The sequence below is a fragment of the Embiotoca jacksoni genome, unplaced genomic scaffold (genome assembly GCF_022577435.1).
Source record: "Embiotoca jacksoni isolate LCO1_2020_lvr unplaced genomic scaffold, fEmbJac1.0.p SCAF_9, whole genome shotgun sequence".
Classification (NCBI taxonomy): Eukaryota; Metazoa; Chordata; class Actinopteri; family Embiotocidae; genus Embiotoca; species Embiotoca jacksoni.
Genome location: NW_027185447.1, coordinates 15,045,059 through 15,071,579, shown reverse-complemented (window position 1 = coordinate 15,071,579; position 26,521 = coordinate 15,045,059). Strand labels below are relative to the sequence as shown.

At 39.6% G+C, this 26,521-nt stretch overlaps 1 protein-coding gene across 1 annotated transcript in view; it reads right to left on the bottom strand.

The window, feature by feature from the left end:
* The window catches only part of LOC138193247 (prickle-like protein 2), a 38,534-nt gene extending 17,954 nt beyond the window's left edge, over nucleotides 1-20,580 (bottom strand). The window contains exon 1 of the mRNA XM_069141159.1: nucleotides 20,116-20,580. The gene's annotated coding sequence lies outside the window, so the exon portion shown is untranslated. The remainder of the gene's footprint in view (nucleotides 1-20,115) is intronic.
* Between the last annotated feature and the right edge of the window lie 5,941 nt (nucleotides 20,581-26,521).

The following is a 26,521-nucleotide window of genomic DNA, read 5'->3' as shown; positions in this document are numbered from 1 at the left end:
TCTGACAGGCTCTGTGTGGGTGTGTATGAGAGAAAGAAAGAGAAGGAGAGGGAGTGATGGAGAGAAAAAGCTCTTATTTATGTAAAAGCTGACACGAGAGGAGGTGCTCGGCTGAAGCACAGAGCCTGACCAAGGCTCTATTAACTCTTCACAGTCAGCGCAATACCAATCACACCAACTACATGCCCGCCATGTTCGCAAAAATAAGACAAAGCTGACTTTGAATCTCTTCATCTGTTATCGCAATACATTGCGTCAACTGTAATTACAATTTCCCTTTGGCTGATGAATTCCCTGCCGCTTTAGATTCATGATTGTCCCTTTAAAACAAAACCAAAAGGGAAATGAAGCAGAAATTGGAGTATTAAGCTCTTCATGGATATGTTCAATCAACAAGAAAAACTAGTGCTTTGAATTTAATCAAAGAATTAGACCAAAAGTGGCAATCTGGAAAACTGGCAAAGGGTCTTAAATTGAATGTGTTCACTCTCCTAATGCACAAAGGTAAAAAGTGGATATTAATTGTCTCAACAGGTTCTTGGTTGTCAGCCACTGTCAGTGCAGTATGTAGGCAATTATGTCATTGTAAACAAACACTGCGTGGAATTATTATTCTAACATACAGTCATTAATCACCCTTTGTCTGTTGCGGACTTGGCTGCAGTATTTTGGAAAACACATCTGTTCAGGGTTTTGAATGCTGTTAAACCATTTGCTGTTACAGCAGCCTGATGCACAATAGTGGAAGAGGCGTCCTGGGTCTCATCCTGTCCCACACTGGATTAGACATCAAAATGCCTGAATTCAGATGTAACATTCATTTCATTCACGCCTCTCCATTGGTAATGGTAGCACTTTACAACTTTCAACAGCTTCACTTCTCAAAGACTCAGCACATACATCCGATGGAATATTAAAGGCAGAACAGTGGGAGGTTTGAAGCTTTTAGCTCATACTGTACATTTTCTGTGTGTGTGTGTGTGTGTGTGTGTGTGTGTGTGTGTGTGTGTGTGTGTGTGTGTGTGTGTGTGTGTGCACTATGTGTAGTTGCTAAACATATGTTCAAGAAGTGATAGTGGTTTAATTTCGTCTGCAAAAGAGAAAAACACTAACAATGCCCTGGGAAGATTGTGGCATGCAAATACATGATGTTTCCAAGAACATACAAATTATTGCAAAATTGAAATGCAATTTTCTTTGAAGGAGACTTCAGTGTAGCTCAGGAGGAGAATAAAAAGACAGAAGTAGATGTTTCTGTGCTTTAATGAACTGTCTAAGCAGCCAGGCCTCATTTATTTACTCATTAATTTCACAGATCCCACTAAAGCAACGGATTATACAGAGATATCAAGTGGCTGAGCTGTGCTGAACTGAGAGCACAAAAAAACCCCAATACAGAATCAGCAGCCTACATTTGGCAATATTTGTTTAGTAGTTGTACAAATTTGCCTAGAAAACACCACTGAAACAGCGCAGTTGTTCTTTTTTCTTATACTGCTCTTACAGCATATATGATGAGGAAAATATTCACAAATAGCACCACTTTGTATTTTCCTCATCACCCTTAGTGGTACAGCACTTCAGATGGTAGTTATCTGTAAGTAGCTTTCAATAATCAGGTGCTTTAGCAAAACAATAATTTAGATTATAGCTAAGCTTTAACAAAATAAAAAGATAGAGTAGACTAATATGCTTTGCTATCCATTTGTTAATATTTGTTTCATCAATTGACATTGGGATCCTTCATGATGCCACCCGCTGCAGTACTGTGAAACCAATTAGGTGGCTCATCTCATCCTTCACTTATATAATCGACTGATATAATCAATTTAAGGGGACCACAGATGGCTGAAATCTGGTATCATTCTCCTCACCTCTACCAGTTTCCTGATGCAAATGGCTCTCAAATGGCTCTGCGGGTACAGTTTGGTTTGGCACTAATGGTTGAGTGTGTTGAGTTACGGTCCAAGACACAAACAAGACAGATCTCGAAGTTTAAGAATAATCCTGTTGGAATCAGCCACAATGCGACATCCTTTCACCAACATTTAAATACATGCAGACAGACTCACTGTGACACAACAAAGCACAGGTGGCAGGACTGAGACAGTAACCTACTGCTGCACTGACGGTGGAGCGTGAGCCTCCCTGCTGGACTAACAACAGCCCAAAATGTCAACCTTTGGCCTCTTCCCCTCTCCTTCTGCCCTCACAGCTATCTCTGATTAATAATAAATGGTCATAGACACACACACACACACACACATATATATATATTCTGCCTGCGCACTTCAAAAAGTCTCAAACTGTGAGTCTTTCTAGCCTGTCCTCCAGTGACGGGAGAATTATCCTACACAGCGGGGAACAAGTGTGCCAGAACACAGTAACCTTCTATACAGGATAATGGTACGGGGGTCGGTCGCCATGGAGTCAGCCTGATTCAGTAAATACAGTAACCTTTGCCCAACTCTCTCATATATACACTCATGTAATAAAAAATTAAAAACTTAGTCCCAATAGGGCAACCGAGCAAGAGGCTTGACAGGAAATGTGCGTGTTGTTTATCTAAATGTAAGTACAAGCATGCCGGAGATGACAAAGTTGTTTGTGTATTCTGTGTTTTGAGAGGGATAGAAGATGTTTCTGTCAGATTAGCTCTCACTGAGACTAATAATTATTTTAAAATGGAATCTCTCAAGCAAGTTCAGTGTCCTTCAATCGTCCATCTTGTTTCTTAATCCATAATGCGCACAGAAGGGGGTATGTGTGTGTGTGTGTGTGTGTGTGTGTGTGTGTGTGTGTGTGTTGTGTGTTCAATGGCTCTCTGAGGTCTGCATGGAAAATGATTATCAAGGACACTCATAAAATCAGACAGATACCCCGCCAGAACTTGTCTCTTGATAGAGGCCAGAAATCATCTACTTTTTCAGTGAAGACGAGTTTATGATTTTTAATGACGGCTCATTAACTGGTCACCGTTGATTGGCTGTCTATACAACATCCATCCAGAGTTATGTAACCCATCGTTTCACTAACAAACAGTTCTCTCGTAGCGCCAATCAGCTCATAATCCAGTTATGAGGATTAAATTCTTACTGCAGCTTATTTGGATCAGGACTAACAAGAAATTAATTGAAAGGGGTTGACCCTATAGGAATAAAGCTCTGCAGTTCAGCTGGCAGAACAGACTGAGAAAAGCTCAGAGTGAGTGGCAACACTGGTGATATAATTGGGAACATAACACACACTCTAACTGGCCGTCTGTATTACTCACACGGTGTTGTCATCAATAGGACATAATTCTCATGTGCTGAAGCTGTGGATCTCCAAAGAACAGGCAACTAAACCAAAAAGCTGAAACCAATTAAACCACGCACACACACACACACACACACACACACACACACACACACACACACACACACACACACACACACACACACACACACACACACACACACACACACACACACACATAGACACTACTGCTCATGTCCCAGATGTGCTAATTGCTGGAGGTGTGTTTTCTGAAATCCAAAGTGGGACTCTCTTACCTACAGACGCACAAAATTTCACAAGGACCTGAAAAGCTGTAATTAATGGGTGACACATTTCTGCTCCTCTCCCACTGTGTGTGGGATGGCCTGAAATAGAATTGCAGGGTTTCAACAGGCAAATCGCAAACTATACCGCTGCACAAGCGCACATCCTGCGACACTGTGAGGGGAAACGGATATTGTCTGTGTTCGCAAAGCCTCTCCTTCTTTGTGGGGATTTTTACCAAATGATTTGACAGACAGGCGTGATCAGGTATGATGACAGGCGGGGCTGAAGAGGAGCAGCAGGCTGCCACAGGAGAGTGAAGGTGTATGGAATGGCAACACACACACACACACACACACACACACACACACACACACACACACACACACACACACACACACACACACACACACACACACAGTCAATCTCCAGTCCGATCCTATGACCTGAGCGAGGAGTGGACAGCGGCGCATGTTCTCTCGAGTGCTGCTGGTGATTCATAAATTGAGGCTAATTCCTGTTTCGTGATGCCATTTACATCATTCGCCTGAGGGTGCGTTCTTTAATATAGGGCCATTATTATCCCACAGAGTCTTGTGTTGGTGGTGGGGTGCAGGGTACATGCGTGCTATAGCTGTGCAGGCGTGTATTTATTTGTCTGTGCATGTGTGTGTGTGTCTGTTGATGTGCTTGCGTGAGTCTGTGAGAGAGAACAGGAGAGAAAGAGTCTGTTGCTATGCATTTTTACACGTCCTCCCACTGGTCTCTTCACATGAAACATCATGGCAGAGAGGAATCGAACACACAGAGCTGAGCCATTTTCCTCTGATGCCTACAACAACATTTTAGCAATAAAAGCGCAGAGAGGTGTAACGTAGCATTAAAGGTCGGGCAGATCCCTGATCCGTCTTGATGCAGTGAGGGAAAAGGGCCTGAACCCCCTTAAATTGCTTGTTGTTTCGCCAGATTGCTCCATTACTTCGATTGATGCCAGGGTTAGAGCCACGGCTGTGTTTTATCATTGAATCGAAGCAGTGTGTTATTTTGCAGTTTAACCTGTGGTGAAGAGTCATGTAATACGGCTTATTATGTAAGTTTGGAGTTACGTAATGGCGCAAAAAACTAGGCAAACGTGTGACTGAAACAATTTTGCCCATTCTTCCACTGACTGACTGTAAGCAAAGTAATGATTGATGTTTTAATCAAGAAACAACCAAACAGTGTCACCACTCTTGTTCTCATGCTTGAATACAATGTTGAAACAAATTCTCTGAATTAAATGACAAAATGTCTCATGTCCACGTCCAATTACTTTGCCTTCCCAAACCACAATAAGTTTGTTGATAAATGAATCTTGTTGACAATGTTACAATGGTTTAATTAGATTTAATAAAAAGATTATGGTTTGGCTAAAATTTTTACTTTTGTGGAAACATTGTGGTTTGATCTAAAATGGCTACTTTATTGAATTTGGGCACTTAGGACTGTACCTATATATAAATTGGAAATATTTTCTGGGTCTAAAAATAGAAACCCATGTGGAAGTGACTTAAGCTGCAATACCACTGAGGGCCACAAGGGGCTGGCTCTAAAAACTGACAACCTGAGGAGCAGTCAGATTGCTGGTATATGTGGGTAGGGCATAGTGTTCTCGCTCCTCCCCAGCTCGTCCCAATATGGTCACTTCTGGCTCCAAAAAAACAAGATGGCGTAACGTAAGGGTGGGCTGCCACTTGGTTGGCCATCCTTTAATTTTATGTTTACAACCATAATTGTGTGACTAAGGTTAAGTAATGACAGTGGTCATGGTATAAAAAACAGTTGAGTCACAGTTCGAAATAAAATAGCTGCAGTGACCCAAGGTAAAGTCGAACAGCCCACCACCCTAACTTCTTCCCTATATATGCAGACCTTGTCACCTGACTTCCTTTGTTTCTGTCTGTTTCTTCCTTTGGCTTCTAAAGTGCTTTGTCACATGGAAACAAGTGGCGCCCTCATTTTTCTTGGGATAACAGTCTCCCTTGATAAATCTGCCACAACTAAATGAAGGTAATTTCATTATGTTACTTGTTGAGAGTAATTAAATCAGTGATATTATGCAACCTCAAACTCATTGAATTACGTCTGAAAATGGCACACATGAAACGGCAGTATCCATGTACTCCTAATGTGATGAATTATACGAGGTAAATTATTTAGGGCCAAGTAAAGAAGGCATTTTCCTTTGACCGATAACAACTTGGCTTCGATATGACAGCACTGTATAAATTTTACAATCTCAGCACTCTCCAGAAATAATGTTATAAATCTCAAAATATTTCCATAATCTCTCTTTTACTGGCAGCGAACTGGACGCAAATGTTTAAAAAAAAAAAAATCAACACAGAAGGGCTGACAAATGTGTGGATGCTGCCATATGGGAAGCGTTTACTTGTCTTCATACATGTGTAAAGTCCTGTCCATATGAGAGACGTCTCTTCAATGTTCAGTCCATAGATGAGTCATCACGGCCCTTAAGATGTTCTGGACTGCTTTGTCTGTGTCACCATGACAAAGTATATGATTAAGTTTAAGGGAACTAAGTATTCCCATTATTTTACAAAACACTGGATAGGCCAATGATGTTTAAGTTGGGTGGAGTGTTGTTTTAAATGTTGCTTTTGCCCCACAAGTTTCTACACTGTTGTAGACATTGACTGTATTTTAAAATGGACGTAGTCTTCGGGTCTGAAAAATGAAACCAATGTGGAGTTGCCTTGAAGTGCAATACCACTGAGAGCCACTAGGGGCTGCCTCCAAAAAAACTCTGGCTCAAATAGACTCATATTCAAAAAGCATCAGGTTTCCTCATGAAATACAAAGTCATTACATTTTTACCACAAATCAATATAATTTTATGAGCTGAACTCCTTCTGACCAAATGGTCCCTCTTAAAAAAATTCCATAATTATTTAGATATTAATTCTCAAAGAGACGTATTTTTAGGGGCGTGCCAAGTTGACAGTCTTCTGGTTCTCAGTCAGATTAACCCGTCGCTCCTCACCAACTCATCCAAATATGGTCACGTTGGCTCCAAAAAAACAAGATGGAGACAGTCAAAATGACTCAAGGCTTCAAAACGGCAGTTCACAAACCAGTAGGTGGGTTGCTTCTTGGTTGTGAAAAGCAAATTACAGATACCTCAGTGTGGACTGAAAGAAAACATTCACCACTAAGAACATCTTTTTGCCAATGAACCCTAGGTTTAATTTTTTTTATTTAGAGTGATGTAGAAATACCAAATTCCAATCCAAATTGGAAGAGGTGGAGAGAGTGGCCACTGAAGGCATGATTCATTTGACATCCTCTGTCATTGTTGAAGCTTTTTTTGAAAACCAGTGCTTTTGTGGAGCGACGCACTCAACAATGGACACTCAGTGACTCATGCCAGAGTCGTTCAATAGCAAACAAAGACACATAAATTGAGTGTGACAGTACAAAAGAATTAGACAATGAGAAGGGACAAATCGATCAGATCTCAACGGATTAAGTCAAAGCCAGACAAAGGTTCTGAAAAGGATAAATCTGTATATGTATGTGATGGTCTGAAGTTGCTGCAGGTGTTTTCACAGGACTTGTAAATCTATGAATCACGTATACCAGGGGTGTCAAACTCATTTTAGTTAAGGGGCCACATACTGCCCACTTTGATCTAAGTGGGCCAGACCAGTAAAATCATAGCATACATAACGACAATATTTCTCTATGTTTAAATCATTGGTGAAGGTTTTTAGTTGATAAACCCTATTTTAAGGTCTTTTTACAATAAACTAGAAACATAAAGACCAAAAACTCAGACATCAGCCCACTGTTTATCTGCCTGGGCTCTCCTCTGCAGATTCCCTCGCTTTGTGACGCGTTTGACGTCAAACGCGTCACAAAGTGAGCAGCGAGCGCTGCTGCCTGTCGCAACGAGCGCTTCTGCCTCCGGAGCAGACATCGCATTTACGCTGTTTTTGAAGCAATTACTGGATCGATTAAAAAAAATTACAAAACGTTTGTACTCATAAACCTCCATATTCTCATAGAAATGCAATTTATGTCTTTCTGTAATTTTCACACTAAGCAAAGTCATCCGGCGGGCCGATCTGGACCCACTGGCGGGCCGGATCCGGCCCACGGGCCGTATGTTTGACACCCCTGACGTATACCTTCATAACTGGAAAACTGAAATTACAGGCTTTGAGGAAAATTATACTGGACTGTTCCTGGTAACATGATATGAGTACATATAGCCCATCAATGAAGGCGCCACCATTATTCCTCATATATTTTTTTCACCATCCTTTCACCTCAGTCACTCTGAAATATGATGCTGCAGAGAAGTTTACTGAAGTTCACTAAGACAAACACCAGCTGGTCTGAATGAAGACTGCAGCTAGACACAATAGACGGCCATGAAAATGCAACAAGTGCAAAAAAAGACCAATTTTTGTCTGTGTACAAAGGTGATCAGTTACCATTAGCCTAAAAGCCATTCAGCTAACAGCTCAAAGCTGTAGACATTATCGCAAAACACAATTAACTAATGAGAAAAGACTGGTCGCCATTAGTGGTGAGTCTCTGCAGCTGAATGGCAACGGCAAGATGCCGCACCTAAATGGGTTATAGTATAGCACCAGGGACGAGTGTGTGTGTGTGTGTGTGTGTGTGTGTGTGTGTGTGTGTGTGTGTGTGTGTGTGTGTGAGTGTGTGTGAGTGTGTGTGTGTGTGTGAGTGAGTGAGAGAGAGAGAGACAGAGAGAGCGTGGTGGGCTGAGATGGGGTGGAATAACAGGAACAATTATGATATCTGCTCATTTTGTGATAAGAGCTCCTTCCAAGCTAGAAGAAAAATAAATATATTAAGCAGCTTAATAGAGGGTAGATAACTGAATATGATTTGGTGAAAGAAAAGACTGAAAGTGAGATGGCGATTACGTGGAGCAACATAAAAAAGGATAAAAGGATAACAATGGAGGTGAGGAGACAAGGGGTCCAAGGGGAGAAGTCTCTGTTCCTGACTGAACTACAAATGAAGACCAATCAACCTTGAAGCTGCCAGATATCAAATTTAAGAGCGACTTCAAAGCTATAGATCTGTCTGGAGCAAAAGACAGCAGTAGGTCTACCAGAGTTCAAACTTAGACTTTTTTAAAAGATATTTGGGTAGTTATCTAATCTTAGAAATGTAAAAGCTGGCTTTTAATTAGTTGTCAAAAGTCAATTTTTTGAGTTTTCTGATTAAAAAGGGAATCATCAAACATACAGTTCACTACTTTGTATATTGATAATTCACAAACTTTAAACTTGAGGCTCCACAGGTTCTTGTCAGCAAACACTGATGTAAATTTAAGTGGATTGGTGAAACAAATTCCCTTAGTAGTTAAAGGTACAATAATCTAAATCGGGCAACAAGCAAACTAAAATGTGACAGTATAACATAGCAGCTTGATCTCATTGAGAGTCTCAGCCTTTAATTGTTTTTTAACAATGCCACTCTTGTCCAAAGGCAATGAATCTAGTCTAACATCTGTTCAGTGAAGCCTATAAGGCTACACAAAATGGAAAGTTGTGTATACGTTGTTGGATTAACAAGTGCTATTAAATCACGCCTGTAAAAAGAGTAAGAAGTACTTGGCTTCTCTAAAGCCATTATTGGATGATTTAGGGCTCGCCTGAGCGACGCTGCATGGAGGCCATGCATGACGCTGTGAGCCCTGAGAACGGGGGAGCATCGTGCTGTTGGAAAAATCATTAGCTGAAACCTGAAATTAAATTACTTCCTTGGTAGTGGATCTCCCCTGATAGGACTTTGCAGCCAAAATAACTCCCATTACTCCTCCACTTCTGTGATCTCCCCCGACAGATGAGAGGAGCAGCATCAGGAGCCCCCGTCGACGGAACAACACAATCAGAAATACTGAGAGAAACATTTGGGGACTTAACGGGGAGCAGAGAGAGTAAACAAATACAAATCAAGTCCAAAATGAAGGAAGCATGATTAGTTGTGCAACAGGAGTGACCTGCACGATGGGACAAACATGGAAACATCAATTTTCATGAATTTCATGCGGCCATAGAAAGGAAAAAAAAATTTCGGACACAAGTTTGTTGGAATTATTCAGCCCGGTATCACTCGAAAGCGTTCCATAGAGGACGCCGCGTTAGTGTCACGTTTTGTCCTGCAAAGGTTGAGTTGAAAAAAAGGGTCATGTGACAGTACAAAGAATGATACAGTTCAAACACAGCACTTTTATTTGGAAGATATGGTGTTCACATCCACCAGAAAATTAAAGTCATTGTGTATTTATTATTATTTTAATTCCTACCATGATCTTTTCTTAAACCTAACCACGTAGTTTTTGGTGCCTAAACATAAGGCGCCTTCATTTTCACAATTTGGTGAGGCAAAACGTGACACTGACACTATGTCCTCCAGTGGAACGACAGGAATGTTACACAATTTGGTGTGATGCTTGTAACCATGTGAGACGTTTAAAAATGAAACGTGACACTGATTTTCTGTAAGAGGTCACAAGCCAAACAAGTTGGAAACCACTGGTTTCATCTTTAACATTGTCATATAATTAATAAGTGTATCAGATTTTCTAAAGTAAAATCTCCATCTGAAAAGTAAATATTGGCTATAGCTGTTGCATGAATGCTGTAGATTATTTCCCTGAAATGTGGTGGATAAAGAAGCATAAGTGGGAAATACTCAAGTGAATTACCTCAAAATTTGACTCAAGAATATCAAATATCTCCCTTATGTGCCTGGCATGTCCACCAGTGTACTAACTGCATTTTCCTTTTATTGGAGAAAAATAAAACATGAGTGAAAAGTAAATATGTATGTGTATATAAAAAGAGAGCAAAAGAAAGCCAGAGAGGGAGAAGCATAAAGTGAGTGTGTAGGCTGAGAGCACCTTTCTACACTCTTGGCTTCCAGGGAGCCCTGAGGGAACAGCTGAGCCCTGCAGTGGGAGCACGGTTGATACGCCATGGGCTGAGACAAGTGGATTAACAGTGATCTTTATTCCGCTTGATGAGGGGGTTGATGAGAGGCAGGTGGTGCAGAAACAGAAATGATCTGTTGGTTTGAAGTATTTGAGTGTGTGGTTTTCACAAAGGAGGTGTAATAGTTAATAGCTTTGCCTGCATCACAATCTCGTCTCGTCAAAGCTGTTTAGAGTGACGCAGAGCTCATAAGAGGAAACCAAAGATTCTGGTCTGTGAAGTAATTCCCCGCAGCTCCATGCCAGTGGAAGATTAGTGCATCACCCGGGCATTGTTGACTTTGTCTACTTCTCTGAGGAGTAGCGGTAATTTGACATTTACATACATAATATACATTAAATTAAATCAGCTTAAATTGAGAATAGCCTGTAACTTCTTCCATAAAAGGTATGTTTTGGGGGGTGGGGTTGTACACGTTTTTAGCAACGCTCTAGGAATGGCCAATGTTTGTATGTCGGTCAGCTGACTTTGATCCTAAATGAAATCTATTAACAATTATTGGATGATTGCCACAATATTTGGTCCCTAAAGGAATGTTTTCTGAATCTTTGATGGTCCTTTGTCTTTGAGTGAAAGATATTTATTTTGGGATGGTTTGTCATTAAATTTGCTACAGACATGCACGTTGCCCTCAGGATGAATTCTAATGACATCTGGCACCATTTCAGGTCAAGATTTTAACATTCATCTTGTACAGTAGCCCACTTTGTGTTTAGAGCTAATGTTGTATGTAATGTTGGCATGCTACACATGCTATACTAAGACGGTTTTGTTCTTCTGTCTTTCTGCCTTTGGTTATTCAGTTTATTCCCTGTGTTACTCTCTCCATCAACCAGAGATCTCCTGTTTCTTTATCTCTCTGTGCCCAGTCACCTGCCTGCTAGGCCCCACCTCACCTGCTCCAAGTTCCCTGATCACCTGCAGCCACTCGAGCCTACTCAGTATATATACTCCCAATCTGCCAATATTAGGCTGCTAGATCCTAAGTTTTTGCCTTAGTTTTACTAGTGCGCTGATTGTTAGACAGTTTCTTTTCAGCTTTGAACCCTGCCTGAACTTTGGACTGCTTTCCTTCTGTATTTTGTTCACCTACCTGGTCTTTGTAATTTATAAGTTGCATCACTACCTGCCTTGGTGTCGTAAATTTGGACCCTGTCCTTTGTGAAACTGTGATAGAATGTTGTATCAAGTACATATGCAAAACAACAACATATTAGCATTGTCACTGTATGCAATGTTGGTACGTTGAGCATTTAGCTCAAAGTAGGCTACCACTGTTAATAAGTAAAACCTCATGGAGCTGCGAAAATAAGTGGTTAAAGGCACTGACATTGTAACAAACATACAGACTCCCTTTTTGGTCTTTGCATTGAGTATTAAGGTATGTTGGATCGTGACAACTATCACATAATTATATTTTCATAACAGTAATAATGATAGCATTGAATAGCTACTTGAACTGGTGTCTCTAACCAAAATTCAGCTAATCACCATTTTGTTTTTGTCTGAATGACAATAAATCCTAAACTACTCTGATAAACCCTTATCCATCCAATACAACAGTTTACTGAATATCTAGTGGCCACAACAACCTAATCATAAACTGCTTTATAGAAAATGGAATTTCAATGCAAATGTAAGAAGGAATATACTTCACATTGTTTTCATGCATTGGGAATTGTATTAGAGTTGAGTGGGAGATAAGATGAAGTCATGAGACTGATTTCAGGAGACAGATAAGAAGGTGAAAAATATAAATTGGAGAATTAAATTGATTTTAGATTTGATATTTGTTTTTCTAGTTGAAAATGGCAGAGTAGAAGAAAGTATAGAAAGTATAACTATAACTAATAGTACAGGAAATAGAAGAAAGAGGAGGTGAATGCACAAAATAGCAAAGGTTTTGGGGGCAGGACATTGGAGTATTCGTTCCAGCTCTGTATTCATACATCGTTGTCCTTTCTCTGTGAACTGGAAACCAATTAAGGACAACTGTTTTTAAATGTTACAATGAGTACAACGTAGCTGACAAAGGGTACAAACCCTTCCAAGAGAACTAGAGGCAAGAAGAAAAGTGTGACCTATTTTGAAACTTGTAAAAAAAAATAATCTTGAAACATTTTTTATTTTTTTTGCATAATTACATAAAACGTTATTATACTAATACTCTATTTATATTTAAGAGCAGAAAACATGCTGTCAATGAAATTTTCATGTCTTACATTCAACTGTGTTTTATTATATTGTCATTATGTCTTTGTAAACCAGCTGCAACTCATTGATGTCCACCGGGACCATTTTAGTTCCTGACAAAAATATTAGCAAATAATAAACAGGTGTACCTGCTTAAAACAACATCAAAGTGTGTCATGAACTTAAATTACATTTCATTTACTGCTTATTAATGATGAATAGGGAGGCTTAAAGTGTTGACATAAAAGTTTAAAAAATATTCTAATATTTTTCATACAAATTACCAAAATACATGTTTTAGCGTAACATTTTTACAAAGAGTTTATTTTAGAATCTACACATTAACGAGGAGTCTTTATAAATTCAAAACAAACTGTAATATTACAGTCAATGGTCACAGTATTAACATTATTCCATTTTGTCTTTATTTATAGATTTAATTAGGCAGATGAAATTTGTCCAACTTGATATCTGGCGCATTTTAAAACGTAATTTAAGTGTCACATAAATATGTCTGTAATGTGGGCCCTTGTTTTGATGTGGAATCATATTTTCATCATGGTCACGTCAGTTACAGTAAAGTGAGGAAAACTATTAGATATTGACAGATTGTGTCTTTTATAAATCAGTTATATGATGTCATATCGATTAATATCTATTACCACAGTAAAGGAGCTCATTGTGGATGTGTGGAACTACAGAGTACTTTATAACACGCATCCTTTTTTCACATCCCCTTTGTGAAACTGAAGGAAATTTATACGAGATTAAAGAATGAAGCTGAAGATTCACTTTCAAATACAAGATCAGTGACAATATCAAGCTTCTTCAAGCACCGTCATGTCATAAAGACAAAATGTAATGTGGCTGTTATGAAATGACATTACTCTGACTTGATACTTGACATAATCAGAAAATAGGATGCACGTTATAAATGTTCCTCCATCCTTTCATGTGAACTCTAGCTTATTGATGGAGATGACATTCACTTAAGTACTTAAATCAGCATTACAAAAATTGAAATATTTCAAAAATGTTACATTGTAATATTCACTTGTACATATCGATGTAATATTGATGGAGTAAAATGTCATTTTTCTGAATAATTGGTTGTATGCCTTTCTTAATCTTAAAACAGGCATGCAGAAACTTTTACATAGCCTGATTAAATATGTTTTCATTGGGCATTTTATTTGTCAATCTGAGAGTTTTTGTGTGTGAAGATGTGCTGCCTTGCATTCACTTTGTGTGTGTGTTTTTGTCTATATACGTTCTCATGAGTATGAAAATGCTATTTCTGAAGCCCAGTAATGACGCCATTAGTGTGAGGATGGAGTGAGTATTAGACCTCGGGGCACAGCAGCACCACAGATGATTCCCCCAGAGTTAACTTTCCTCACATCCATCAGTCAGTGAGGCCAAACTAGCACCGCAATCGACACCGACAATACCACCGGCAGCAGCAGCATTTACATCATGCTGTCACTCTCCCTGGCAATAATCCATACACCTGCACTATGATTGCACCCTCCCTCTGTGCCTGATTCTGTCTGTAACTTTTAATTTCAGGGAAATAGTCTTTCTCTGACTAAGCATAAGCTATTCATTGTTCTCTTTGCGATCCCTATCGTAAGCCAGTCAGCACTTTCTGGGGATACACAGAGATTGGGTGGAAACTGCTGAGACGCAGACTGAGAAGATGCACTGTGGTGAATCGAGTTTAAACCCCGAGCTTTACGAATCTCTAAGTCTCTCTGTCCTCCTCGTCTATTCCTTCAGTCCACCCCCTTCCTTCTTTTCATCCAACAACAGTGTGTGGGGGCCGTTTGAACAAGAAGCCTCACAACTGGCCAATGAGAGAGCAGAGGAGCAGATGGTAGGAAGAGTGGGTCCAGATGGGAATTTTTGGCCAGAACAAGCTGAGTTAGTGCAGAAACACCCTGACACTAAGTGCAGAGGAATCTTTAAAGAACCAAAAGTGAGTCAAGATGATGTTGCTGATGAATCCTGAATAATGTCGCCAACAGGACCATGACGCAGCTTTGGGAACAATTGCAGACGTTTGCTATGATCAAGTCACAGCGGTCTCGGCACTACAATAAGCTTTAATGAGCAAGTTAATGATTGGTTTATTCTAACCAATTAAGGGGCTTTAATATGGCACCTGGGAGAACATTAGTCATCAGACAGCAGCCACCCTCAGGGAATCATCCAGGATCGACTTCAAGAGGAGCTTGATTGAGGTAACGACCGGTTGGAGGGTAAATATGCACCTTTCATTCCACATGGAAATCAAATCAAGCCTTCTCCACCTGAGACAGAACACAGAACACGATTCACCTGATTTACCTCTGTGTATTTTAGCATGTGGGTAGCCATGACTACCTGCATTAATTACATGTGGCACATTTTTAGGATGCTACCATTACCCAATCCGTCACCTGGCTAGTTCAGGTACGAGACTGGGGCCAACTTATTAAAACATAATCAACAGTGACTGTTGAGTGTTGTGAGAATAGAATCAATACAGGAAGAAACTATCAATAATCATAAATACACTCACGGAAGCAAAGTAGAAAGATCTCCCTGCATGAAAACTGAGTTCCACATTATATCATATAAACAAAATCAAGAACATAATACTACTTTATACAGTACACACAAGGTTTACCGGCAGTTTGTCTCTTAAACTAATAGGTATGTTTGTTTCCTAGGTGTAGCCATTCAGGCCAACGCTACAGGTATTACTAACAACTGCAACAGCGTTTTTCCAGACTACTCTATTTGGATTCTGGTTGTGTACAGTTCCTCAGTGATTTTTATGTATAAAGATAAGCCTTAAAATATTCAATATTTTCATTATTGTAAGAAAATCTTATCAAAATACCCAAACCACTGATGTGTTAGCCTGTTTGTCTCTCAGTACTTTCTGACTGCCTTACCCTGTTTGTGGCTTGCAGCCCAAGCCTCACTGGTTCCTACTGAAGGTGTAAAAACACTTGTCAGTGTAGTTTTTAGCAAATGTTTCTCAAACAGGTGGAAGCTGTGAATTTTTTGGGGACCACTTTCAGCTGTGAATTTGGTGCCCTAGTAAGAGTTTACAGCAGCAGGACTGTATGTGGTACTGACTCAAAATCTACCAAACTGGCTGAATGTCATCTAATGCAACAGAGTGGCTCAGAAATATGGTTTATAAGGAGGGTCAATGATGGTTGTTTTTGGTATTTTTCTCAGGATATGCTGTCAATAATACAAATTTAGAATATCACCCAAGTTGTGCAGTTTTTACTGCTGTCCATTATGAGAAGCACTTGTTCTGGTGAAGGCTTTTGTGTCTTGCTGAGTTCCAGGTAGATCACTTCAAGCGTGGTTTTACCCTTAATATTCACAGTCATGCTACTTTATTAATATGATAAATCAAGTTGATACTATAACCAACTGTTATTACAGGGTACCTTCTGCTGTTTGTCCTTCTAATAGTAGATCTTCCTTAGACAGTTTTATTTGGTTCATTATGAAGACTTTTTTTTTTTTTTACAACTTTTTGTAGCTTTATATCGTAGTTTCACATATTCAAAAGGGAAATTTCCCCTCTGAAGTCAAACCTGCTTCTTAAACTTGGAGCATGAGTGCAGGAACTTTTCCCTTTTCATTTACCTTCAGGCTGATGTCTTTTATGTATGTTCTAGGGATCCTTTGTAGCATTAATTGCATGTATGGTATTATTATTATTATGAGTTTGTTGCATCATAGTGAAGTTACACATGATCATCAAACTGATACCATGGGTTGTCATTATGTGTGAACTCCTCCTTATACATTTCTGTGGAAAAGTGAACAATAACAGTCATAAAATGACATGACCTGAGAGGCCCAGAGCCACAGAGGGACACCGGACAGTGTAGCAGAATAAGTCAGTCAGCTCGCAGCACATAGCGTCATGCTGCATGCCATACTTTCCTGCTCTACTTTCGTACATTGTGTAAAGATTGTTTCTGTTTTTAGTTTTTCACTTAGATGACAGTGTGAGTGCTCTTTGTTCTGGCTGTGTCTCGTGATGGGTCTGCAGTGTGCTGTATGAGTCTCAGGCTGCGTCACCACTGACTGTAATGCCTGAACACTGCAGGGTGGAAAAAAAACAACCTGCAACCTGCATATATTTATACCTTTTTCTAGGAAACAAACATTTTATCAGATTGAACAGTGTCACAAGCAAGTTGTAAAGATTCTCATTAAAGTCACAATAATCTTGATCCTGTTTGAACAGTAAGTGGTAAAAACACATGAAAAGTGTGTAACATTTTTCGGAATCTAATTTGTCAGCGATGCACCACAGAAAGAGCTTGACTCTGTGATCAATAAGGTATTTACACAGACAACACAAAAACATTGAAAGCTTGTGTATCATGGTAAACAACAATTTAGACAGAACTGTTTTTCACCATTACCTCCTTAGTGAATACAATTCCCATCTTAATTTAATCAGGCACAGCAGGACAAACTCATGGGGTCCTGCTCGGAATTGACTGTGGTGCAACACAGGTTTCATTTCCTTTTCAGGAGTCTTTCTAAAAGGCAGTTTTAAGCTACTGTACAAACTATCACCATGGCAACCAGCGCTATTCCTAAAAATGCAACAAAATGGATAAAATGACAACACAAAACAAAAGCCACTTCTGATAAATTCATCTGTGAATACAGAAATAAATATTTTTTCTGGCAGTCACTATTTAAAAAAAAAAAAATTGTTCTCCTATTACGTAAGGGTAAGAAAATGAGGTAATTCATAATAAAAACAATTATTTTAACTGCGTTCTCTTCAATGCAGTCCTTTACTCCATCACTGTTATTCTGTTTCATCAACCTTATGTAAGAGAAAGGTCAAAATATATCTATTATTAAATGACTTGGTCATGGTATATTGCATTATTAATCACCTCAGCGCAGTCTCTAAACACACACAGTGTGATTCTGACCCAGGTGTCATATATGTTTAAAGAAAACCGGGCGTGCAATCTCAAACTTAATTAGAAGACAAGTCAAGAGACTGGCATTTACGTCAGAAACATTTAAAAAAAAAAAAATCTCTTCATAAAATTAGCAACATAAAACCCTAAACAAATCTCCCAGCCCTAGTTATTTGTCAGCGGGCAATGAAGAAGCTGCCTGTGATCCATTGTTAGAAGAAAGACTGAACATGAATGCCAATGCAACTCTAAATACTGAACACGTCCTCTGAGGGAACTGAACAAACAGGCTTTGTGTAGTTGATACGATTGTATAACATCTGACTGAGCCACCTGAACTGTCAGCATATCAGGGCCATAAAAGCAGCACAGAAGCAGAAATGTACTGTGAAAGCACCGCATGGGGCAGAGCAGCAAGAGCTCTGAGACACCCGCCCACCCTTCCTGAATCAGCCGTTTCTGTGGCGACCAGAGCGGAGAGGGGTGGAGGGAAGTACTCGGTGAAAGTGAAGAGACAAACATTTGAAACCTGGTGGGAGAAACATGAAGGGATGGATGGATGGATAGATGGATGGATGGATGGATGGATGGATGGATGGATGGATGGATGGATGGATGGATGGATGCATGGATTGATGATAGATATATTGAGGGGGTGGGTGATAAAGGGATGTGGCAGGGTCAATGGGGAGCTGGAGCTGATTCCTCAATATCACAGTCGGTGACAGATTGACAGTCGGAGGCAAACAACAGCAGCATCCACAGTGAGAGAGACAAACACTGAGGGGATTTTTCACTGTCAATGCCAGCTCAGATCACGGTCATGGCTCAAGGGTTTAAAAGCATCTAGACAGTGACAATGTCTCTCTGTGAAATCTCATTCAGCCATATGCTTCTATTCAAAGCCTTGTATTTCCCTGTCCCCTAGTCACGCAAATAATACAGGCTTGAAGAGAGCCGTGGCAGATTTAGACTTCAAAAGAAGTTGATTCAACAAGTTGTGCACTGGAAAAAAAATTCTGGACCAACCAGCTGATTCCCTGCGGTAAACACTCACAAGCTGCCATTATACACAATTACAGCCCAGGATGCAGCGCAAGCGGCAAGTGTTACATACTAACATGGAGGCGAAGGTACTAAATCAGAGCACAGCTTTGCTTCACAATACAAATAATGAAGTTTGAGCTCAGTCATGGCCAGAGCAATTAGTAAAAAATACAATCTACATTTATGTGACAAATTAAAACAGTGGCATCTCTTTTAGATATTGAATTTTTTTTTGACATAAGTTAAATAGAATCAACCGTTCAATACGACAACTTTATACCAAATTATCAACACATTGTGCAGTGTGTTTGATACTCCATAAAAAAAAAGCCACGCATAATCTTGCTCATTAGACAGATCTTTGATTTAATGTCAGCTCTGTTTCTGCAATCATGTCAGTCTGCTGAGAACCTTATGTAATGGATTAGAGAGTGAACTGAGAATATTGTTAAAATCTTATACTACAGTCATCGACTGTGTGTGAAAGCCACAACAATTATGGATTGATGCAGTAGTTCTCTTGCGCAGTTGAGACAAAAGGCTCACACTAAGCTCAAGAAAAACGGTGTAAATCTGAAATGTAAACACCCACAGATATTCCGAACAGTTGCCGACAAACTACTGTGTCCACACTGACACATTGCAGGCTAAGACGTACGCACATTCTGCATTCCATCAAATACTGTAGTCCGCCTAAAGCCCTGCATCTGAGATGGCACTGTCGTTTTTTTTCTCTTCTGTTTCTAAACAAGACTGCGAGAACAGTATAGGAGCTGAAACAGTTCCCACTCCACCCACTTCTTTCTCTTTCAGGGACACATGGATTCACACATGGGGGGGGGATCAGAGATGAAAATCAGACGCAACGTTTTCCCCAAGTCCCGGTGGTCTTTCTCACTTGTCAGTCAAGAGGTAAACAAGCCTTCACACAAACTAACGCACACGCAAGCATACATGTAAAAACACCCCCACCTGTCACATACACACACACGCGCACACGCACGCACGCGCACACGCACGCACGCACACACACACACACACACACACACACACACACACACACACACACACACACACACACACACACACACACACACACACAGAAAGGTGGATACATCTCATTTCTTTAGAAGTTTAAGCAATCAATGTTGGCATTTGTTAAATCAACACATCTTTGCTGTATAATATAAATACTGTATAGTAACATATAAACATTATTTTAAAGGCAACAATAAAATACACATTAATCAATAGGAATCACAATAATAATCACATTGAAGTGTGAAGTCAAATTGGCATTACACTATGACAAGGCTGTTGAGACTCACCTGTTTGTGCGGCTGCTGTCAGAGTCCTGGTGTGCGAGGCGGCTGAAGTGCGCAGGAAGTGGACTGAGCGGCTCACACTGGACACATAGCAGACTGGCTCTGCTCCTTCTCTGCACTGCACAGCTCACAGCACTCTCCTCTCCCCCTCCGAGTCTCAGAGACTAACAGCAGCTCTGCCTCTGCCGCCTCTCCCTCCCTGCCTTTCACACGTACTGTAGCAGCAGAAGAGGGGAGAAGGCTGGGGGGCTGCAGACTCTAGATCACTCTCTTCCTCTCTTCCTCTCTCTCCTCAAAGGCTCTCTGTCTCTCCTCAAGTATGGCTAGAGGCAAACCATGGCTGCAGAAGGGGTACAGAAATAATGGTGAGCGTGTGTATGGATTAAGTTTGTAAGTATTTACGTTTGTGGGTGAGACACAGCATGCGCGGCACACAGGCGTGCAGGCGGTGGGAGAAAGCTTTACTCCCACCTCCTGCTCCCCTTTTTCACCACCACCTACCCACCCCTTTTCTTGCCAGCCCCGCACCAGCCTGTTGAAATGAGTCATCAGCCATCAGCCAATCATACGGTGGCACACAGCCTCCGATTAGAATAACAGGAGTATTTATGCACTCCTGTTTTTAAGGAGATGTAAATGAAAAGGAGAATTGCCTGGGAGGACTTGACATACTTTGCTTTGGGTGGGGAACATCAGGTGATAGTAAAAAATAAACACATGATTTTTCATTTTACAGAAGAGAAAAAGAAAACAATATGCCACTGATTTTCTTCTTAAAAGTGATTTTATCCCTTACCATTTTATAAAATGTCTGGTCTAACATCTCTAACTGCTTAGAAAAGCATTTCATGATGATAATACATGATTAAAAATGTACTGTATTCATCACCGCATCACTTGTGAGGTGTGACTCACTGTGGTATATGATTCATTCAATCATAGCTGCATCCACATTTGAGTTAAGTAAGGTCTGACCCTGGTAACTTTCCTGGTAAAATGAAGGTAAGTGACTGGAATTGTGTAAAAAAAAAAATCACTGCTCCACTATTGCATTCTGCAAACTGCAACTACGCAATGCTCCACAGTGAGCCAAGTGACCTTGTGTGTAGTGAAGTGGGAGGAGTTATTTTGGGCGTTCAAGGTACCAGAGGTTAAATATTTTTTTTCTGCATAGACAAGGTTTGATAACAGGCAGTTGGAGCATTACTTGGATGGACAGTAAGCCATTCTGGTTGATTCATCAGTCCAAACAATTAATTTCAATTCATTTCAATTCATTTCATTTCATTTCATTTCAATTCAATTCAATTCAATTCAATTCAATTCAATTCAATTCAATTCAATTCAATTCAATTCAATTCAATTCAATTCAACTCAATTTGATTTATATAGTGCTAAATCACAACAGAGGTTATTTCATGGCACTTAACACATCAAAGTCCTTACAGCAGAACTTTACAGTATTATACAGAGAAATCCAACAATTCAACAATTCCCACATAAGCTAGGATGGGAAAAAAAACTCCTCTTTAAGGGCAAAAAACCTCCAGCAAAGGGAAGGAAAAACTCCCTCTTAACAGTAAGAAACCTCTGAAAGAACCAGGCAATCTGCAAAAGAAAGAACAGAAACTATGCGAGCGAGGGAACTGAATGGAAAGACAACAGACAATAAGCAAAAACTATGGGAGACAAAAAGATGGTGAGGTATGAGTCTATAGAGAGTTAAAGAGTAGGAGGAAAGAAAAGAAGCTCAGCGTGTAACGAGGTCCCCCAGCAGCCTCGGCCTATAACAGCATAACTCAGGGTTGGGTCAGGTCCACCTGAGCCAGCCCTAACTATATGCTTTATTAAAAAGGAACGTTTTGAGTCTAATCTTAAAGCTAGAGAGGGTTTCTGCCCCTCGAACACAAACTGGGAGCTGTTCCACAGGAGAGGAGTCTGAAAACTAAAGGCTCTGCCTCCCATTCTACTTCTGTAAACTCTAGGAACCACAAGCAGACCAGCGCACTGAGAGCGAAGTGCTCTGCTAGGATTATATGGTTCTATAAAATCTCTGAGATACGATGGAGCCTGGTCATGCAGAGCTTTGTAAGTCAGCAAGAGAATTTTAAATTCTATTCTTGATTTCACAGGAAGCCAATGAAGAGAAGCTAAAACAGGAGAAATATGATCTCCTTTGCTAAATCCCGTCAGTACTCTTGCTGCAGCATTTTGGATCAGCTGCAGGGTTTTTAATGAGTAATTTGGACATCCTAACAACAAGGAAGTACAATAATCTAGCCTGGAAGTAACAAACGCATGAATGAGTTTTTCTGCGTCATGCTGAGAAAGGATTTTCCTGATTTTATTAATATTACGTAGATGAAAGAAGGCAATCCTGGAGACAAATCCTCATCAAAGATGACTCCAAGGTTCCTCACAGTTTTGCTGGAGGCCAAGACAACATCATCTAGAGGAACTAAGTGATTACAGAGAGTTTCTGAGGGTGTTTAGGGCCAAGTACAGTAACTTCTGTTTTGTCTGAATTTAGAAGCAGGATGTTTGTGGTCATCCAGGCCTTTATGTCTTTTAGACAGGCTTCAAGTTTTACTAACTGATTAGTTTCATCTGGTTTTATAGAAAGATATAGCTGCGTGTCATCTGCATAACAATTGAAGTTTATGCAGTGCTTCCTGATGATATCTCATAATGGAAGCATGTACAAAGTAAAAAGTATTGGGCCGAACACTGAGCTTTGTGGAACTCCATAACTAACTCTTGTTTGTCTGGAAGACTCATTGTTGACATGGACAAACTGGAATCTATCTGATAAGTAGGATTTGAACCAGTCTAATGCAGTTCCTTTGATCCTCGTAACATCTTCTAATCTCTGTAATAAGATCGTATGATCAGTTGTATCAAAAGCAGCACTGAGGTCCAGAAGAACAAGTACAGAGACAAGTCCATTATCTGAGGCTATTAAAAGGTCGTTAGTAGCTTTCACCAGTGCTGTTTCTGTGCTGTACAATGAGTTTCACAGGTAAAAAACAAACAAATGCAACAACATACAAAACATGTGATTCACCCTCAGTCCACGAGAGGATTGTCAGTTTTGCCTCAACTCGACGTAAAAAGTACACGCATATATGACCAGGGTAGTAGAGGGTGGTCATTTGTTGGTGGTCAAAGTACCAGCAGTGCTAAAGTCAGAGTAGAGAGGAGGTTTGGGGTGGTTGGATGGAATGAACACTGGATTTTCACCGATGTGAAAAATGACCGATATTGGTAGAAAATGTCAATGTGGATTTCTTTAAGGAAGTTTTAGTGCCCCCGACCAGAAGTACGTTACTTTTCAGGGAGACAAAACGTGACACTGACAAGGCATCCTCTAGCGGACTGATGTGAGTATTACATGCTTTGGCTGAAATTGGGTTGATACAAAAATAATTAAGGATAGACAGGTTTGTTGTAAACTGAATCACAAAGTATAAAAACTGAAGACTCACTTCCAAATAAAACCAACTTTAACTGACAAGCCATACAAAAAGGCAGACAGAGCATGACATTAGCACAGACTCTTAACAGGACTGTTTATCCTCCCCCTTTTGATGACCACATTAGATTTATGTCAGAATGACAATGTGTTAGACTGAAAAATACAGATTGATGTATGATATAACATTGTTTTTAAACTTGATTAACATCCCACTTATTGAATAAATTGATTATTCTCAGTCGTCAACGGCACCTATGACTGAGACAAGATTTAATTTGAGGAAAATCAAATAAAATGTGAGACATCTGTAAAGTGTGTAGCACATAACACAATAAATGTAACTCAATAACTGTCTGCAAAAACTGTTTTAACGCCTGTAGACCTGAAACTGTGGTGGTCTATTGTCAGGGTCACACACCCAAATTAATTCCTGCCATCTCTGGTCCAGCAGTAGAAATGATTTGAGCCAAAGGGGTGCAAAGGCGAGGAAATACAGATAAGGTAAAGAGGGCCAGAGGTGTAAAAGGAATCAATAACTGATCGTCTGAGAGCAGAACGGCATGAAAAGGAGAAGCATTTGAGGAGAACAAATAGAGCCGATTCCATATGAGTGAAAGAAACGCTGCGGTGTAGCTGTTAAAAGTCATTTCCTCTCCACAGAATTTCTGTTGCAGGCTGCAAATAGAGCCTTCCTGGCATGTTTTTTCTTCATCCTCAAATTACCATCATCTGCAAAAAAAATTACTGATGGAGGGCAAAATTATCATTTTTGGTGTACCTATTCAACATGGGCTGCATAAAAAAAAAAATAAAGCATTATTATTATTATTATTATTATTATTATTATTATTATTACTCCTTCCGTTGAAAATTCCCCTTGTGAATAATATATATAATATATAATATATATATATATATATATATATATATATTATTCACAAGGGGAATATATATATATATATAGAGAGAGATATATAGATATATTTCACAAGGGTCACAAGATAAATTTGAGGGATTGTGAGATGAAATCTGGAATTCATTCTTAAAAATGAGAGAAAGAAATCATTCATAAAAAAGTGTTCATATTAGATTTTTATATTCCTTTTTGTAGAGCATTATTGGATAAGTTGACCTCTTTTAGCCAATTATTAAATAAAACTAAGAGAAGTTTAGAGGGGAAATCTGTCTTTGGAGGGACAGCTGACAACTCATTTGAAACATAATAAGAAAGCTTAACTATATATATCAAATTTTTTTGTAAGAACCCAAAAAGGTTGGAAACCACTAGTTTAATGTGTAGTTCATGATATCAGAAAATTGTCTATCAAATATGGATGTCAAGCTTTTTTGAGCTACTTGGTCCAAATACTGAATGCTGTGGTTCAGTACTATAAAGCTGATTATCTTAAATTACTGGCATAATGTGAATGTAAATTAACTGAGAAAATGCTAAAATTGGTTAGACGTGATCAGCTAGAGAGAAAACGCATCACCGTGTCATGACAACAATGAAATCACTCACTCCATTCACAGTTGTGCAGCAGTGTTACTGTGTGGGCTTTCTTCCCTCACAAGAGATCTTTGTAGTTGGCAGAAGGAACAAAAAACCTGACAACAGATTGAAGTTGTATTTGGATCTGTCATCAAGTTATATATGGAATTAACTTTGATTAGGGACAGCTAATGTGACCTGCCACCAGCGTTGTTTAAGATTGCTATGTCAGGTTCAGACTATATGTTATTTTTGGATCATCAGACTGATAGTCACTGTTTCATTACTGCCATTACTTGGGCGAAATACATGACAGACCTCATGTTGGTCCCTCCAACAATCATCACTTGCTGTCTTTCAGAAAAGTAAGATTCACCCCTCGCTCCTCCCCAGCTTCTCCAATATGGCCACGTCTGGCTCCAAAACAAACAACATGGCGACGGCTGAAACGCCAGACTCCAGGCTACAAAACAGCAGTTCACCAACCAATAATATAACCAAACAATTGTGTGTATTTTACTGCCTGTTTTGTATTCAGAAAATTATTGAAACGTAAAGAAAAAGTAACTATCCATGGCCCACCTGACTATGACAAAAAGAAGACCTGGAGAAAGTTATTCATGCTTTTATCTCCGTATATGTTGGACTATTGTAATTCTTTGTATGCTGGAATCGGCAAAAATCTTTTAACATGCCTTCAGTTGGTGCAGAACTCTGCAGCGAGGCTTTTAACTGGTACACGCAGGCATGAACACATTTCACCGATCTTAAAATCTCTTCATTGGCTAGTACAGAATTAATTTGAACATTTTTATGTTTGTTTTTAAGTGTCTAAATGGATCTGCCCCTGCCTATCTGTATCTCTCTATCTACAGACCACCTCGCTCCACCTCGCTCACTCAGGTCTCTCGAACAACAGTTTTTAGTTGTTCCTGGAACAAAAATGACAACCTGGGCCGACGGCGCCTTTTCTGTTGCTGCCCCTAAACTCTGGAACAACTTTCCCCTTCATATTAGGTTGTCATCCACCTTACCAAAGTTTAAAAATCCATTTAAAAACCTATTAATTTTCACTGGCCTATCCACTTTGATCTTAACTTGGCACTTTTGTGTAATTTGTGTTAGTTTGTCTTGATTTTAACGTTACTTATTTTTTATTAATCCAGTCTTTTCGAATGTATGGCTGTTTGTCTATGTGCAGCACTTTGGGCAATCTTTGTTGTCTTTTAAAATGTGCTGTACAAATACATTTTTGATTGATTGATTGATTGATTGATTGATTGATTGATTGATTGATTGATTGCCAGAATAGATTTGCTTGCTTTTAGTTTATCTTTCTGTTCGACCTGTTGTGCCTGTGGAGTCTGCTGGAAACATCAACAATCACCACTGGCTAAAATGTAAAGCTGCCATCTGATTGTGTGCAGAAATTACAGATTTAT